An 18,344-nucleotide genomic window follows, 5' to 3' on the forward strand; every position below is an offset into this window, starting at 1 on the left:
AGTATCCGTCCATGAAGGAAAAGGTTTGACAGTGAGCGATAGAGTCGATGAGCATCTCGGTGAATGGCAACAGGAAGTCATCCTTGAGACAAGTGGTTTTCAAATCGTGAAAGTCAATACACACCCTGATTTGACCATTCTTCTTCTTGAACGGAACAACATTTGCTAGTCATTTCAGGTACTTGACTTCGCGAATAAAGATTGCTTGTTTGAGTTTGGTCACCTCGGCTTTTATCTGCATCTCGAGGTCAAGCCTGAACTTTCTCGATTTCTATTTGATGGGTTTGATAGTTGGATTGATGCCGAGATGGTGAACAACTACTTGAGGGTCTAAGTCGAGCATCTCATAATAATGCCAAGCACAGACGTCACGGTTTGTTCACAAGAAGGTAGTGAAATGCTCTTTCTCTTCTTGAGACATATTCGCTGAAATGAAAATGAGTTTGGGATCTGCTCGGTCTCCAAGATTTATTTCTTCGAGTTTGTCAGTTGTGGCCTGACCACCTTCTTCCCATTCTTTTGGGGCCTCTTGAAACTCTTCATCAACCTCAAGCGCAGATACCCATGACCCTGACATCTCTGCTTCTAATAGGCAGAGCATGTCATGATTTCTGTGCCTTTCTCGGATCGAGAGACAGAAGGGTTGACCTTAAACATGGGAAACCAATCAGGTTGCAGGAGCTTGTTTTGGGGTTCAACAAAGGTTGAACGTGAAGTGTTCTCATATGAATCACATGGCCCTTGCGCAAATTTGTATAGTGCTTGCTCCGCAGTGACTTGCGCTTCATAGACTTGTACCATATGCCAAGCTTCTCAACCTCTGCTCGCAGTCTGGCTTAGGGGGCCACTGGGGTTTCTTTGGCTTGAACTTCTTGCTCTTCTTTGAAGAAGGTTGCTCTGCCTTAGCTTTAGCTGTCAAGGAATCAACAATTATTAAGAATCCTGCTGCCTGTGCCAGGGTCTTTCTCAATCGTTGCGTCTTTGTTATGTTTGATCCCTCAAGTTCCCTATCGAGAGAATCGAAGTCCAGACATATCAAGGTTGTACCTACAAGAGACATAGACAAGGAAGAATGAGAAGCAGAAGAAGAAGGAGGAGTAGGGTTAGAAGGTGGGGGACTTTTAAGGTCGTTCCACTCATTAGACCCATCAGAGCAGCTTTTTACGTCATCGCCAGAGTTGGACGGGTGCAAGGGATCTTTTAGGCCTTTCTCTTGCTTAGAGTGTTGGGGAGTGCTTTTAACATCGTCACCCTCAGTGGATGTGTGCTGAGTGGGAGATGAGACGGGAGCATCCTCTTGACAGAATGAAGAAGGAAAAATGATTGTGATAGGGATGAAATCCTGCAAGGTTGGCAACGGGGGAAATTCTTGCTCGATTATGGGTTGAGCGGTCTTGTTTCTTTTGCGAGCAGCCCTTGGTGCCCGTCTCTTTCTGGTTTTCTAACGTGATGTCTAATTCGTCTCGCTGGGTGGAAAACCGCTCTAGCTTGGCCAACCTTCTCGTCTTAAGGACTTGAGTCTGCTTCGGCCATGATACATTATCCATGGCTTGGAATCTGAGGGTTCTGTAGAGTCTGAGTCATTGATAGGAAGGTCCAGGTTTGGGAGATTTTCTTGCTCTGATGGAGAAGTGATTTGGGGATAAGTTACGGGGAGATTGTAAAATTCTTGACACTCCCGCATATTCTCTACCAATATATCAAGGAAAGTTGTGCATTTTTACAAATAATGACCTCTTATTTGATGGAATGGGCATCAACAATCTTCAGTCCCCTTAGCAAGGCAGCGAGGTTGCTTTGCCTGCTCCGGTGTGATTATGCCTTCCGGAAGCATTATAATGAAGAAACTGTGGAAGATATCAGGCATTTCGTATTCCTCTTGAATGGTTACGGCATGGAAGTCCTCACCTGCCCCGAAGGCCTTTTTCAAATCTTTAAGTTTTATCTAACCTTTCAAAAAGAGGGCCTCAATGATATCCTTTAACGTGTAGCAGTCATCTGTTGGATGATTGATCCTTCGATGGTAAGAGCAATAATTCACCCGAGTGTTAAGGCTAGACTGCTCAGGGAACTTGGTTTCTGGAAGCTAGATCTTATTTTGCTCCAATTGTAACTGGAACAGCGTAGGGACCCATTCCTTCTTGAAGGGATAGATCTTGTTCTTATGTTTGGCAAAATAATCACCCCGATCAAGGTTGGCTGGTGGAGGTACTCGATTGTATGACGGTTTTTGCTTGTCAATCTGGGGTGTTACAGTTGTCGTGGTTACCCCTTTAGAGAGGCCAAAAGTTTGGGAGGGAGCTTTCTTTGAATCAGTGACCATGACGGCTGCATTGATTACCCCCTTTTGTTGGCTGCCCCATGTGTTATTCCAAGAGCTACCATTGCCCCAGTTGTTTGCTGAACTTGTAGATGGTTGTCGTGTCCCACCATGATGGCGTCATAAACTTTCTATGAAAACTGATGTAGAGATCAACTCTGACATGGAGGTCGGATTGGAGTCCTCGACATGTAGAGCGATTTCAGGTCGCATGTTCTACACACAAGTCTGGACTGCTTCCTTCTCAGGCATAGGGTTAGGATGGCGAGAAGCCAAGTTTCTCCATCTTGATATGAGCTGATCCACGGGTTCATCTGGTTCTTGAGTCAGGGTGAGAAATTTGATAGTTTGAACCTCTCTCGACCTCATAGAAGCGTTGATAGAATAGTTTCTCCATCTCCTCTCATGTATGCACCGAGTTTGGAGGAAGGCGGGCTTGTTCATACGATCCTCCTACGCATCACCGGGCTCGCTTATGACCATTAGGCTGACCATTTCTCTAGGGAGGTCAACGTTAGTGGCAGCTGAAGGATTGCGAGCTTTACGAGTCATACGTGGTACGTTAGTCAGTAAGGGGTCAGCATGCCCTGACTGAACTCGACTCTTATACATGGATCGCATTTGGACCTGTTCTTGACGATCTTGGGACTGTGGCTACTGAGTGGCGGGGTCTTCTTCTGCGACAGTAACCACAGCATAGGGCTCATGGAGCTGTTCTTCAAGCTTCATTGTCTGAAGGAGAAAGAAGGGATTCACGTGAACAGGGTCATCAAAATTGGTAGTTTAATTGCCTTCATCACCTCCCTAGTAAAAATCGCAGGCCTCCATCACGTTTAGCCATGAGGATTTGATGGACCTCTTGTCAAAACTACGATCTAGGTCGTGGCAGGTCAACTCTTCTCCTACAGGAAAGAGTTGTCTTCATCAGATGCAATAATGGATGAGGGTCAGGAACTGGAGTCATCTTGGGCTGGGGTGGATGAAGGACTCGATCATTCATGAGGTCCATGCTCCGAGCTCTCTTATGAGCTCTAGAGACATGACCTAAGTGATAGGGCAAGTTCAGGAATGTGCTCTTGGGGAAAACCTTTGAGTACCAAGGCTAAAGGTGCTGCTTGATGAAGAAGGAGTAGGGTCGACTCATGAGGAGGCATGAGTTGAGGGTGAGGGGATGCCTGAGATGGCGATGCGTGTGCGCCCTTCGAAGAAGGATCTCGGGGGACCTGGGAGTCCACCTAGGCTCATGCAGGTGATCTTGCCTTAGGAGGCCGAGAACTACGACTAGGTGTCTGTAAGAGAACGGGTGTAGGCCTGCCCCTAACAAGGTGCGCTTGTGTGTGCATAGTAGGAGGATGAAGAGGTCGTCTCCTATATACTCGGGTTGGCATAATAACGTCGTTGTCTTGAGCAGTGAGATGCATATAAGTTGACCTGGCCTTAGAAGGTTCGATCTTGGACATGGACTCGAGGTAATAGAAGGATTGCCCCAAGGTGTGGCTCGAGTGGATGACCCACAAGCCTTGTGGTGTGTGTGAGGGATGGAGACCGTGGGGTTTTCACCTCGAAGTGTTGAGCCTGTGGGGATAGATACCAATGGTGCATAAATGTGGGCGGTAGCCATATGACGACCCACAAGAGCAATGGCAACTTGCTTGCCTTTTGCAGATAGGGATTGAGCAGCCTTCCGGCGTACATTAAGAACTCGACCAGCAAGTGACTTGCTGGTGGCTGGGTGTATGCTATGTGGGGTAACATAAGATCTGCCCAAGCAGGGTTCCTTGGTGGAGTTTCCACCAGAGCGAAGAGATGGGGAGTGAGGGACCTTCAAGTCCCCCCCCACACCGGTCCAAGTAAAGACCTGGGAGCTAGATAAGAGGTCTTTGATCAAGAGGATGGCCAGGAAAGAAGTCAAAGGACCTTATTCCTTGGGGACACTCTCGAATAAGGGGATAAGAAAGTCCTCGATCCGGATAAATGGGTTATAGAACCCAGCAGCCATAAGTGAATATGAAAAGAGAATGAAGGAAGATAATAAAAGAAGAGACTAGCCAAATAAGAATGATCCGATTAAGGGGTAATGAGTCCCCAGTGGAGTCGCCAAGCTTGTTAGGTGCCTCGATCTTGCCTTCCAGATCTTGGAGGATCGAGAGGCACATGTCTCGGGTTTTGGGGCAGACTCGAGATTTTTTTGAGATCGCTCTCTCGAGAACCTCGTTCGAAAATGGGGGCACGTATTACCAACCAGTGAGAGAGGAGATTTAAAGGTGGGCTTGGGATTTACTCGAGCTGACTCGCGTGGGCATCCTCTTAGATCATGAAGAAAGCCCCCCCAAAATAAAACTAATTCGGAATCGCCTCCCTTGGCTCGTATTCTTCTTATTTTCTGCTTTTCTACAATCACACACTTATATGGCAAAGGTTATGGGACAGGTGGGTCAAACCTCACCCTTTTTCTCTCTGATAAACGTACACAAGCATGCGCATTTAAAAAGAAGAAAAAAAGAAGGGGGAAGAGAAGAATTCGACCAAGCAAGAGGATCAGAGCAGTGACTAGACTGGTTGATAATTGGCCTAATGTGGTAGCTAAACGGGCTCGGTAACGAAGACCGGCTCACAGAATCACCACTAGATGTTATTACCTACATCGGTTAGCTAAGCACGATGGTCGGTCTGTCGTGGCAGTAAAGCGGCCCAAGTGATCCTAGCACAACAACATTATGGTTAGACGACAGGCCTCCCATGAAATGCTAACCTCAATCCCTCTTGATTGAACACAAGAGTAACGGAGGAATGGTTTGAAGAGAAGAAGGGAATAGACAAAAGGAGAGAGAAGAAGAGGGACAGAACATGCAGTCGGCGCTAGACATTACCGACTATTTAAGGAGGTAAGAGAGGGAGGAAGCTGTCGACGTCAAGTCTCATCGACTGACAGAGGAAGAGAGAGAGAAAATCAGTCGGTACGAGGTCTAACCAAATGATAGAGAAAGAGAGAGAAAACCAGTCGGTGTTAGGTCTCACCGCCTGACAAAGGAAGAGAGAGGAACCCAGTCGACGCTAGGTCTCACCGACTGACAGAGGAAGAAAGAGAAAATCAGTCCTCATTAGGTCTCATCGACTGACAGAGGAAGAGGGAGAAACCCAACCGGTGCTAGGTCTCATCGACTGATAGAGGAAGAGAGAGAAGACCAAACAGTGCTAGGTCTCGTCGACTGACAGAGGAATAGAGAGAAAACTAACTGATGCTAGGCCTCCTCGATTACATCAGAAGGGGACAAATGAGGATAGAGATGAGAGGAGAAGATGGAAAAAGAGACAAGGAAAAGAGAGAAAAAGAGAGAAAAAGAGAGAAGAGAGGGAGAGAAAGAGAGAGAAGAGAGAAAAAGAGAGAGACGAGAGGAAGAGAGAAAGAGAGAGAAGAGAGGGAAAGAGAGAGAAGACCATTCGGCATGAGGTCTTGCCAACTGACAGTGGAAGAGAGAGAAAACGAGTCAGTGTTAGTTCTCATCGATGGAGAGAGGAAAAGAGAGAAAGCTTAGTCGACGCTAGATCACGCCAATTGAGAGAGAGAGAGAGGAGACCAACCGGCGCTAAGCCTTGCCGATTGCATCAGAAGGGGACAAATGGAGATAGAGATGAGGGGAGAAGATGGAGAAAGAGATAGAGAAAAGAGAGAGAAACAGAGAGAAGAGAGAGAGATAGAGAAGAGAGAGAAGAAAGAGAAAGAGAAAGAAGAGAGAAAGAGAGAAAGAAAGAGAGAAGAGAGAGAAAGAGTGAGGAAAGAAGGAGAGAGGGAGGAAGTTGTCGGTGCTAAGTCTCGCCAGCTGACAGAAGAAGAAAGAGAGAACCAGTTGGCATGAGGTCTCGCCGATTAACAAAGGAAGAGAGAGAAAACCAGTCGATGTGAGGTCTCACTGATTGATAAAGAAAGAGAGAGAAAACTAGTCGACGCTAGGTCTCACCGACTGACAGAGGAAGAGAGAGAAACCTAGTCAACATTAGGTCTCACAAACTGTAAAGGAAAAGAGAGAAACCCATTCGGATCTAGGTCTCGTCGATTGACACAGAAAGAGAGAGAAAACTCAATGGGTGCTAGGTCTCATCGACTGATAGAGGAAGAGAGAGAAGATCACTCAGCACTAAGTCTTGTCGATTGACAGAGGAAGAGAGAGGAAACCAGTCGACATTAGGTCTCATCGATTGACACAGGAAGAGAGAGAAGGCCCAGTCGGCACTAGGTCTCTCTTAGTGACAAAGAGAGAGAGAGGAGACCAATCGATGCTAAGCCTCACAGTTTGTATCAGAAGGGAACAAATGGAAATATAGATGAGAGGAGAAGATGGAGAAAGAGACAGAGAAAAGAGAAAGAGAGATAAGAGAGATAAGAGAGAGAGGGAACAGAGAAAAAGAAAAAGAAGAGAGAAAGAGAGGGAACAAGAGAAAGAGAGAGAGAAGAGAGAAAGAGAGAGAGAAGAGACAAAGAGAAAGAAGAGAGAGAATGAAAGAGAAAAGAGAGAGGAAGAGAAAGAAGAGAGAAAAAGAGAAAGAGAGAGAAAAAGAGAAGTGAGAGGAAGAGAAAGAAGAGAGAGAAAGAGAGAAAGATAGAGAGAAGAGAGAAAGAGAGAAGTGAGAGAAAGAGAGGGAGGAGAGAGAGTTACTTATTAGAAGGGTATCGACCTTTTCTTCTTTCTCCTCCCTCTCTCTCCAAGGCGTATTCATAGGTTCAAGTAAGGAATCAAAATTTTTATTCAATCTTCAAACCATCAACTGAAGGCCGAGAGGTCTCCTTTTACAATGAGGCAGTGCCTATTTATATAGAATTGTGCCCGGACATGGGTGGATTGATTAAAATTAGACCGAATTGTTGAAAATTAAGATTTAATTGAATTAAAAGAAATTCTAAAAATGGGTGCAAAAGGATTGTTTTGCCCCTGCCTAATAATGTCTGGAATTTTAGAACAATCCCTGCTGCTCAAGAGAACTTGTGTGATCTTCTGTGGCTGACCCGGGGTTGCTCTAATGCCCGTTTGATTGAAAGATTATTATTTTCTTGTATGGCTCAACATGGCGAACGTTTTGATATCAAATTCGAGCCATGAATCATGTTTTTGAGCCATGATCACGAGACTTGATATTTGTTTGAATCTTTAAAACTTCGGATCGATAGTGCACTCGTTTCTTGATGTTTTTCTATAATTTTTTCATCATAGTGCACTAAGCATGACGTCACAATCACGTGGCAACAAACGAGACGCGGTTTGGAGCATGTACAAAGATTTTGCAACTTTTGAGTTTTGGTCGGAGTCTAAAATTCGGTGGCCAAAATTTCAGTTACTTCGTCGACTTCGTTCATGAAATCTAATCGTCCATCATGTATGGGGTTCAGACCAATGATAGCTCTGAACCTTATGCACACAATGGAATTGGTTTGGCGTTGATCCGCTATGCGAGCATCATGATTTTGTCCATCGAATAAGGCATGTCGCTATTTAATTTTCTGTAATTTCTTCACGGATTGGAAACTTCTCTCTAGTGTTTCTCCTTGCTCGGATATCATCTCGAAGCGTGCCACATATTGAATTATTTGTCTTGATGAGACGAATACGCTCACCAAATTTGAGAGCGATCGGACTTGAAACGAGTGAGTTACGGGCCCTGAAAGTGACTGCCCGTGACTCTAAAAGCAACCACCTTTAATGGTGTTTTGGTGCAATGAGGCCCCACAGGAATAGCGTGTAGCCCCTCCTATTTCAATGTTTTTCTCATATCTTTATTCTGGAGTGTCTGATTAAGCCAAAACTTGGCTCATGGGGGTTTTCGACCATACCAGATCTAATGGTAGCGATCCCACAGTGATTTGAGATACCAAAAATGTAGTTCCAGTTGTAGGGTCCGATTCATCCGATTCAGGGTGCTAGAGGCCATGTTTAGGAAAATTGTTCCTTTGTGTTCATTATCTTAGACATGTCTAATCGTGATGAAACTTGGCAGGTGGTCTTTTGAAGTGCTGATAAAGATCATGATCAGTTCTGGGGTCATTCTGAAACTGTCAAGAATGTTCACTGTTTTGTAAGCTTTATTGACCTGCTTTCTACCAAGGACCAACGTGCTGAAAATACGTTCAAATAAGTCGGTCTTAGTTACCGATCCCATTTTTCTATCACATCAGGCCAATTACTCAGTAGCTTAGTCAGCGCTCTATCCTCTTGCTTAGTTGAATTTTCTCTCCCCCGTCTTTCTTCTCTTCTTGTTTTTGAATGCGCATGCTTGTGTAAGTTCATCAAAGAGGAAAAGGGTGACGTCTGACCCACCTGTCTAATAACCTTTGCCATATATGTGTGTGATTGCAAAAAATAAGAAGAATACAAGCCAAGGGAGGTGATTCCGAACCAGTTTTATTATTGGAGGGCATTCTTCGTGATCTAAGAGGGCCCCCACGTGAGTCAGCCCCAGTAAGTCCCAAACCCACCTTTAAATTCCTCTCTCACTCATTGGTACCTAGCCTCGTTCTCGAACAAGGTTCTAAAGAGAGTGATCTCAAAAAATGTCTCAAGTCTTCTCTCGAAACCCGAGACGCGCACTGCCTAATCCTCAAAGGATCCGGAGGGCGAGATCGAGGCACCTAACCATCTGACTGTGATAGAAGAGAAGAAAGAGAGAAACCCAGCCGGGGCTAAGCTTGCACTTTGTGATGAAAGAAAAGTAAGAGAGAAAAATCGAACCGACGCTAGGCTTCACCAGCTATTACAGAAGAGAGAGAGAGAGAGAGAGAGAGAGAAATTGAGCTGACGTTAAGCTTCACCGGCTGTGACAAAAAAGAAGAGAGAAGTCCAACAACAGGCACTAGGATTTTTTGACCGCAATAGAAAAGAAGGAAAGCGAGAAATCCAACCGGTGCTAGGCTTCATCGATTGTAACAAAAGAGAAGGAAAGAGAGAAATCCAGCCGGTGCTAACCTTCACTGACTGCAATAGAAGAGAAGGAAAGAGAGAAATCCTGCCACGTTAGACTTCACCGACTACAACAGACGAGAAGGAAAGAGAAATACAACCGATGCTAAGCTTCTCCAACTGTAACATAAGAGAAGGAGAGAGAGAAATCCACTCGATGTTAAGCTTCGTCGACTGCAACAGAGGAGAAGGAGTGAGAAATCCAACCGGCACGACGCTTCACTGACTGTAGCAAAAGAGAAGGAAAGGGAGAAATCCCACCGGTGCTAGGCTTCGTCAATTGCAACAACAGAGAAGGAAAGAGAGAAATCCAGCCAACTCCACGCTTCTCCGACTGTAACAGAAGAGAAGGAGAGAGAGAAATCTAGCAGGCGCTAGGCTTCACTGATTGTAATAGAAGAGAAAGAGAGAGAGAAATCCAACTGACGCTAGGCTTCACCTACTGTAACAGACGAAGAATAGAGGGAGATAAAGATGAAAAGAGAGAAAGAGATAGAAACGAGAAGAAGAGAGAGAAATATATAGAGACAAGAAGAAGAGAGAGAAAGAGATAGAGATAAGAAGAGGAGAGAGAAAGAGATAAAGATGAGAAAGAGATAAAGACACGAAAGAGGGGAGGAGAGAGAAATAGATATAGGTGAGAAAGAGCGAAGGAGAGAGAAAGAGATAAAGACGAGAAAGAGGGGGTAGAGATAAGAGGAGAGGAAAGAGAAAGAGGGGAGGAGAGAGAAAGAGAGGAGGAGAGATAAAGAGGGGAGGAGAGAGAAATAGATAGAAGTGAAAAAGAGGGGCGAAGAGAGAAAGAGATAAAGCCAAGAAAGAGAGGGTAGAGATAAAGAGGGGAGGAAAGAGAAAAAGGGGAGGAGAGAGAAAGAGAAGAGGAGAGAGAAAGCAGGGAGGAGAGAGAAAGTTACTTACCCAAAGAGTATCATCCCCTTTTTACTCTCTTCTCTCTCTCTCCAAGATGTACCCACAAGCTTAAACAAAATTCAGGATTTTATTGATTAATCCAAGAAGAATGAATTCGTCTTTTGTATAGTGAGACATTGCTTGTTTATATACAATTGGGCTAAAATGTGAGTATCGCCCAAAAACTACCTAGAATTGAAGATAATTACAATTTAATTGAATTTAAAGAAATTCTAAAAATGGGTGCAAAAGGAATGTTTTACCCCTACTTAACAATGTATGGAATTCTAGAACAGTCCCTGCTGCTGCCCGAGAACTTGCGTGATCTTTCGTGACTAACTCGGGATCGTTTTGATGCTTGTTTGATCAAAAGATTATTGTTTTCTTATAAGGCTCAGCATGACGATCATTTTGATACCAACTTCGAGCCATGACTCATGTTTTTTAGCTATGATCATGAGACTTGAATTTTGAATGAATCTTGAAAACTTCAAATCGATTGTGTGCTCGTTCCTTGATGTTTCTTCGTGATTTCTTCATTGAATCACACTGAGCATGCCATCACGAACACATTGCAACAAACGTAGCTTGATTTCATGTCCAGATGAAGAATTGTTTGTCTTGAGTTTTTGACCAGAATCTTGAAATCTGACGGTCGAAGTTTACAGCAGCTTCGATGCCGTCGTGTGTGAAATCCAACCATTCATCGAACGCGAGGTTCGGATCAGAGATAGCCTCAGACCTCACGCACATAATGCAATTAGTTTCATGCTCATTTAGTATGCGAGCGTTATGATCTGGCTGCTTGAACGAGGCATACTAGTGTTGAATTTTCTGCAACTTCCTTCATGGATCAGCAACTTTCATTTAGTTTCTCGCTCTGTTTAGGCGTCGTCATGGGGCGTACCACATATCAAATTGCTCGTCTTGATGAGACGAACATGCTCACCAAATTTTAAAGCTACCCAACTTGGAACGAGTGAGATATAGGCCTCAAAAATGACTGCCTGTGACTGTAAAAACAGCCACCTTTAATGGTGTTTTGATGCAATGAGGCCACACGAGAATAGTGTGTGGCCTACCCCTTTTCGGTATTTCACCCATAACTTTATCTTGGAAAGCCCGATTAAGTTGAAACTTGGCTCATAGGGGTTTTGACTGTGTCAGATCTAATGGCAGAGGTTCCACAGCTATTTGATGCACCAAACGTATGGCTCTGTTACAGGGTCCATTTCAGGGTGCTAGAGACCGATTTCGCTGAAATTGTTTCTTTGTGTTCACTGCCTTAGACATGTCTGATCGCGATGAAACTTGACAGGTGGTCTTTTGAAGTGCTGATGAAGATCTTGACCAATTCTGGAGCCATTATGAGACTGTCAGGAATTTCCACTGTTTTGTAGGCTTTATTGACCTACTTCCTATCAAGGACCGAGGTGCTAAAAACTACGTTCAAACAGCTTGCCCTGTCGAATATTATCCTTCAAGAAAAATGAGAAGAACAATCATTTGGAAAATTTCCTTCGACTTTTTCTTTTTTCCTTCCTAGCCACAGGACCACGTGAACGCTGAGGAGCTTCACGTAACGGTGTAACTAGGATGCTCAGACGTGGGGATGGATTGTTTGTGGGTCCGTCCGTGGAGATTTTAGGGGGATAAGAGACATTTTTTAGGGATCTTGTTGAAGTCTTGACCATTTTGTAGACTGTTTGTGATTCTGAAGTTGAGGATTTTCTATGGACCTCGTTAGTCAGAATCAAGCCCGTCTGGCAATTGAGTGCCATGTCGAAGGGCATCATTCCCATTTGGTCTGGGTTCATTTGTTTGCTTTTGGTCGAAACTATTAGCTACTACAACAGGTTTTCTTTTGATAATCAGAGTACCACTGTAGGTCTCGTCTACCGGATCCAGTCGGGGACAATTTTGCTCGTCGATCTCAAAGGTCTGGGCCTGTTGGCTAGGCGAGCTAAAGTCTCTGGCAGGTTTCGCCCTGACTTTGTCAGTTTCTTACCTTTGTATTGTTTGTTTATAGAGTGTGTTTGTGACCTCGTGGGAAAAATGTTCTTCCTCATGAGACTTGCCTTGCCATCTTGGCGAGTCTTCTGTCTTTCAAGTCCTTTTTCAACTAGACTCAAGATGTCAAAATATTTCCCTTGAAGCTAGTATTTTTTTATTCCTGGCAGTGTGTTATCAGGGATTTCTTCTTTTGAGTGAGGGCTAAAGTCATTTGTTGAGACGAGTGATGCATCAACCTGTTTATTGGTCTAAGCGTCCTTTGTGGATTTTCGTTTGAACTTGGGAAACGGTGCCGTAACCAACTTCTTTTTATTTTGGGGCTCTTTTACCCATGAAATTTTGGCCATGTCCACCCTTTTCATCTATTTTTACCCACGATGCCCTTTCGGGTTTTCACCATGCTCGGGTTTTACTCACAGAACTCTTTTACTCATGGTTTCGTGATCATGCCCATCTGTCATTTTTACTCATAACATTACCTTGTTGAGGTATACACCATGCCGATTATGTTATCATCATTTTTTTTGTGAAGGCGCGTTTAAGGTCATGCCTCCGGGACTTGTGCGAAACAATTTAACGTCATGCGGTTAGGACATGTACTATGGTTTAGGTCATATAGCTGGACCGTGGTGGTGATGAATGGCAGTCTGTGGAGTGAGTATGGTGGTAGTTTAACCCACTTGGGAAAATGGCATTAGGCTACCTATGAAAGATGGATGATGTATGAAATGTGAGTGGATGATGGTGACCCACTAACTTACAATGAGTATGGATGGCAAGATGGTTCACCGTTTTGTGAGCACGGGTGAGACTCACTGGGGAATGAGGTATGGTGATGAAGTGAATGGACGCACTGGGGAGGTAATGAAGGTGGCACACGAAAACTAACAGGTAGTTAGGGAAGGCATGCATGAAACTGCATGTAAAGGCATGTGTGCGTATCAGAGGGCACGTTTTAAAGGTCATACCTTCGAAACCTGTGCAAAACAGTTTATCATCATGCAGCCAGAACGTGGACTATGGTTTAAGGTCATACAGCTGGACCGTGGTTATGCAGTTTAAAGTCATACAACTACAACCGTGCAGTTTAAGGTTGTGCAATTAGACCTTCGCTACAGTTTAAGGTCATATAGTTTGGACCAGGGTTATGCAGTTTAGAGTCATGCAACTAGAACCGTGCAGTTTAAGATCATGCAATTAGACCTCCGCTATAGTTTAAGGTCATATAGTTTGGACTATGTTTATGGAGTTTAGAGTCATGCAACTAGAACTGTGCAGTTTAAGGTCGTGCACTTAAACCTCCGTTACAGTCTAAGGTCATATAATTTGGACCATGGTTATGCAGTTTAGAGTCATGCAACTAGGACCGTGCAATTTAAGGTCATGCAACTAGACCTCCACTATAGTTTAAGTCCATTTAGTTGGAATGTGGTTATGCAGTTTAGAGTCATGCAACAAGGACCGTGCAGTGTAAGGTCGTGCAACTAGACCTTCGCTACAGTTTAATGTCATATAGTTTGGACCATGCAGTTTTAGGGTCGTGCAACTAGACCGTAGTTATGTAGTTTAAATTCATACAACTAGGATGGAGGCTGTGCAGTTTAGGGTCGTGTAGCACGGACCGAGGTTGTGCAGTTTAAGGTCATGCAGCATGGATCGAGGCTATGCAGTTTAGGGTCGTGAAGCATAGACCAAGCCTGTGCAGTTTAGGGTCATGCAGCACGAACCGAGGTTGTGCAGTTTAGGTTTGTGCAGCACTGACCGAGGCTATGCAATTTAGGGTCGTGCAGCACAGACTGAGGTTATGCAGTTTAGGGTCGTGCATCACATACCAAGACTGTGCAGTTTGGGATGGTGCAGCACGGATCGAGGCTGTGCAGTTTTGGGTTGTGCGGCACGGATCGAGGCTGTGCAGTTTAGGGTCATGTAGCACAGACTAAGGCTGTGCAGTTTAGGATCATGCAGTACGGATCGAGGCTGTGCAGTTTAGGGTCGTGCAGCACTGCCAGTCACCATGTAAGTGAAGCTCCATGGGGAATAGTTTTGTGGATGGCAATCCAACTCCCTAGAGATAAAATGGCTAAGACCATTCACAAATAGAGGGCTTAGATGGGAATGGTGACCTGATGAAGGATGGCCAACAGTAGCAGACTTCGCTAGGGCTTAGGGGGCAAGCATGGCTCTCTGGGTGAAAGATGAAACTCTATGGAGAATTGACTTATGATAGGTTACCCGGCTCCTTGGGGATAAGATAGCTTGGTATGAAACAGACCCACCAAGAATTGAAGAGGTAAGAATGACCCTAACTCCACTGGGAATAATGAGTTGCGGTATTGGTGTGACTCCTAGGGGGATGAGGGATAGTGGCCTGCTCCTGACTCCATTGGGGATGATAGGTCACGACCTGGGTGCAACTTCCTCGGTACAACTCCACTGGGGATGACAAGACACACAAGGCTTTGTTGGAAATAGTCGACAATAGACGGCTTAAAATACAGCCGGTGCCAGGTGTAGCAATTATTGTTTCTTGCGAGTGTTCAACCGGTGCTAAGTTCTCAAAAACACAACCAGCATTGGGTTGTTAGAACTCAGCTAGCGTTGTGAACGAGCAGTGACATTATTTGAACAAAACCGGTGCTAAGTAAATCGGCACTAAGGTCATTTGAAATTCACCCGGTGTTAAGTCGACCAGCGCTAGGGTTGTTTGGAATTCACCCGACGCGAAGTCAACCGGCGCTAAGGTTGTTTGAAATTCACCCGGCACCAAGTCACTTCAACCGAGTAGCCAACACTGGGCACCGATTGATACTTGAGTCATGACCTGAGCTTGACCCGTTATGGCCCATTTGTTGGAATTTTACAGGCGGCGATGAGTGAAGACTCGAGCCTCGAGTCAAAGCCCATCCCGGCTCATCGTCGTTTGGCTTCCCTTAGAGGCGACTGAGATTCCCATTTTGTAAGGGGTGTTCGAGGGTAGTGCAGGGGGTAAGACCGTGTTTTCCTTCAACTTTCACCGAAGATAAAACTTGAGAAAATTTTTAACGGTGAATAAAGGGTGCCTGGTAGAAGTTCCGGCAAGTGGCAAGGGAGTTCCGGCAAGAGGTCAAGTGTTTTGAGAAACCTTTCAGGGAAGGTTTTAGTAAGCAAAGGTTTTTGTAGGAAAGGTTTTCTAGCAAGCAAGACTCTGCCGAGGATTTGCAAGAGTTTTACAGTTAGCACAAGGGGCTTTCCAGGAAACAAAAGAACTCTGACGTGGGTATTTTGAAGGTCGAAGAGGAGGGAAGTGCAGTGGTAGGCATTGTCGCAAGTCTTGAGAATTTTTTGAGGAGTTTTAAGGGGTTTCCCAGGGGTTGTAGTGATTTTTTCAGAGGTTTTGGTGACTTCTCGGCCAGAAAACGAGGTAGAGGAAAATCTCTAAGTGAGTTTTTCTAGCGTTGTTGTGATTTTGCAGAGGCTTTGGTGACTTCCAAGCTAAAAACATAAGCGGAGAAAGTATATCAGTGGGTTTTTCTGGCCATGTAGAAGAAGTTCCGGCAAGAAACTGAAGGGGAAAAATGGTTGCAAGGAAGGTGAACAGTAGTGGGAGGTGTTCCGTCGCCATTGGAAATTGTGCGACCATTAAAGGGGTGTGGAAACTTAGGCCTCGAAAAAGAGGAGTCTTGGGAAGTGAACAGTTGTGACAAGTCTGGAACTAACAAAAGTGTAGTCGGCGCTGGGGCAATCGGTGCTAATGGTTTAGAAGTGTAACTGGTGCTGATACAACAGGCGTTGATCGTCAAGAAAGTCAACTGACATTGGGAGTTCAACCCGCGTTAGCCTTTGGAACACACAGCCGGCACTGACTTCGGACGACGCTCATCAGTAGTGTGGCCGGTCAGGATGCAGAGAGTAATTCTCGCATGTGGCAGTAAGTAACAAGTAGGATTTGCAATGTTCGACGATGAGCTATGCACGACGATGTTCATAGGCCGGTAAAAAGTGATGAATGATGGTAAGGCGTGGCCTGTGGTACATGTTGGAAGCCAAATCCTCTAGCACAACAGTGAGGTCCATGTTGTTCTGTGGAAGGGCATCCACTATGAACAGGGTATGATTTCCATCATAGGAAAGTTCCTTGCCAAGTCTAGCCCTCTTTGTATGTTTGATACACACGTCGAATGAATCCTACGTTCTATGTTTGATGTATAGGTCAGGTGAGATATCTGACTTTTATGTTTGATGTACAGGTCAGGTGAGATATCTGACTTTTATTTTTGATATACATGTCGGATGGACTGAAGCTAACTTCTTGGAGTGGCTTCGCTTTGTCTTTTGGCCTGTAACCATCCTCTTACTCATCAGATGAATTGAAGCTAACTCTCAAAGTGGTTTCACTTATTCTTCATGAGGAGGACTTTACTTCTGGCCCGTAACCATCCTTTTATCCTTATATGCAAGAATGAAACTACAAAATTTGGTTTTGTAACCGTCCTCTTATCCTCAGGTGCAAAAGACTTGTAACCTCCCTAGTAATAAGCGTCTTTAGCTTGCAACTCGTAACTCATTTTTACTGTAATAACAAGAGTTAGAATTTGTTTGGACTGTCTTGCTTATTTCCCATCGAGTCCTTTTTCTTGAATATGCATTATGGGTAGTACTTCTTTAAGTATCGTCCATTGATAGGCGACATTGCTTCCCCTCCTTCTGGATGTGCCAGTATGTAGGCTCCGTTGGGCGAGACCTTTTTTACTATAAAGGGACCTTCCCACTTAGGCTCAAACTTCCCTTTATGCCGGCCATGCATAACAATTCATAACTGCTAAGCCTAGATCACCACAGGTGAATGAGCGGATCTTGAAAGACTTGTCAACAACCCTCTTCATTCTCCCTTGATTGAGTTCAAGGTTCTTTTGAGCCTCTAGCCTCTTTCCATTGAGTGCATCGAATTCTTGATACCGGAGCTTCACTCTCTCATCTTTGATTATTCCTTGGCGAATAGTGACTCGCAGTGAAGAGATTTGTATTTTGAGAGGTAAAACTGCTTCACTCCCATAGACCAGAGAATAAGGAGTGGAATCAGTAGCATTTAGTATAGTAGTATGATAATCTCATAGTGCTTCGGGAAGCTTCTCATGCCAGTTCTTCCTTGTTTTTTATAGTGACTTTCTTAAAATGTTGCACAGAGTCTTATTGAAAGCCTCAGCGAATCCATTCACTCAAGGGTGGTTCATAGTCGAGTACCTCCATTCGAAACCGAATTGGTTAACTAAGCGATCAATGTGATGATTCCTAAATTGAGGACCGTTGTCAGATATAATCCGATCAGGCACTTCGAAGCGATATATGATATGATGCCGAATGAAGTAGGCTACCGTTGTCCTAGGAACCTACTTAAGGGGGATCGCTTCAGCCCACTTAGAGAAATAATTTGTTGCAGCTAGGATAAAAACATGGCCCATTACGAAAGGAGGGTCAATAGGGCCAACGATGTCCACACCCCATTGTGAGAAGGGCCATGATACAACTGTAGGGTGTAAGGGCTCTGGAGGCTGGTGAATCAAGCTGGAGTGTATTTGGCATACTTGGCACTTTTTAGCATAGCTTAAGGAATCAGAGATCATGGAAGGCCAATAGTATCCCAACCCGTGCATTTGTTCATAGAGCTTAGGACCGGACGGTGTAGTCCACAAATGCCTGAGTGGACTTCTTCTAACACCTTATTTACTTCATGGGTATCGATGCATCTAAGAACAATGCCATCAAACGACCGTTTGAAGAGAGCATCTCCTTCAAGGAGGGTATACTTGGTAGACATTCGACGTATGTTGTTGCATTCGGCATGATCATCCGAGATCCTGCCATGTTTTAGGAAACTAGTGATGGGCTCTTCAATCCTCTACCTGCTCAATTTTTGTGCATATTGGGTCAAAGAATTCTGGTTCTTGATTTTGACCCTTAGCTCCTTGACTCTGCTTTACTCCTTATTCAGTCTTGATTACTTCTTTAGTTGAGAGAAATGCTCCAAATGGATAAGGAGGGCACTCAGGGAAGATATTTCTCTCGTCATTCCCATCGACCTCGGCTCTTAGTTCGATGTGCCTCCATTCTTCCACCCAAACAAGCGTGGGTCCTGATGAGGACCATTGAATTGGAGCGTCGATTTTTGCAAGTGAATC

This window comes from Amborella trichopoda, chromosome 9, assembly GCF_054954075.1.
Source record: "Amborella trichopoda isolate Santa Cruz 75 chromosome 9, AtrichopodaSantaCruz75HAP2 v2.0, whole genome shotgun sequence".
Classification (NCBI taxonomy): domain Eukaryota; kingdom Viridiplantae; phylum Streptophyta; class Magnoliopsida; order Amborellales; family Amborellaceae; genus Amborella; species Amborella trichopoda.